We start from the raw sequence: 718 nt of genomic DNA on the forward strand, positions 1-718 counted from the left end.
GCTCCTCAGCCGTCCTTCTCCCTTCCCATTCGGGCTGCTGCTGCTCTTCCTCGGCCGCCTCTCTTCCTCCTCCTCCTCCTCCTCCTTACCCAGCGGCGGTGGCAGCGGCCGGCCATGGCGGGGGTCCCTCCTCCCCACCCCCCAACGGGGCGCGGCGGCGGCGGCTCGGAGGGGGGTGGTCGCTCGGCTTCCCCTCGGCGTCGTCGTCGCTGCTGCTTCTGCCGCCGCCTTCCCCTCGGCTCTGCGGCTCGGCGCCTCCGCCTCCCTCCTCACAACCACAACAACATGGCGGCCGGGGCCACACACCGAAGGGCGGGCGGGGGAAGGAGGAGGAGGAGCCCGGTGGGGGAAGCGATGGAGGGCGGGAAGGAGAGCGAGAGAGGGCGGCCTCCTGGCTCGACGCTCCTCCTGAGGGGGAAACAGTGGGAGGCGGGTCGGGGGCGCGTCTCGTCGTCTTCTTCTCTTTCCAAGGCAGGTGGTGGTGGTGGTGGCGGCGGCGGCGGCGTTGCTTCTCTTACTTCCCGGCTCGGGACTGAAGGGAGCTGGCCGCTATCGCCTCTCCACGCGGACTAAAATGAAATTAAAATAAATAGTTCCTTTTTCCTTCTCGCGTCCCAACGCCTTGAGAGGAAGGCTCCTTTCGCAGCGACACCGAGGGAAGCGTTCATTATGAGGCGAATTCCGACAAAAGAAAACCAATCAGCAACAAGAATTTTGT

At 65.5% G+C, this 718-nt stretch overlaps 1 protein-coding gene across 36 annotated transcripts in view; it reads right to left on the reverse strand.

Annotated features, from left to right (window-relative positions):
* The window catches only part of MTMR3 (myotubularin related protein 3), a 54,944-nt gene extending 54,226 nt beyond the window's left edge, over positions 1 to 718 (reverse strand). For 17 of the 36 annotated variants that reach the window (XM_083417576.1, XM_083417566.1, XM_083417560.1 and 14 more), the window contains exon 1: positions 90 to 313. The gene's annotated coding sequence lies outside the window, so the exon portion shown is untranslated. Of the gene's footprint in view, positions 1 to 89 lie in introns of all 36 variants that reach the window. The other 19 variants (XR_014505967.1, XM_083417581.1, XM_083417585.1 and 16 more) reach the window with 7 other exon arrangements.

This window comes from Podarcis tiliguerta (genome assembly GCF_965153285.1).
Source record: "Podarcis tiliguerta genome assembly, chromosome: 16".
In the NCBI taxonomy this organism is placed as follows: domain Eukaryota; kingdom Metazoa; phylum Chordata; class Lepidosauria; order Squamata; family Lacertidae; genus Podarcis; species Podarcis tiliguerta.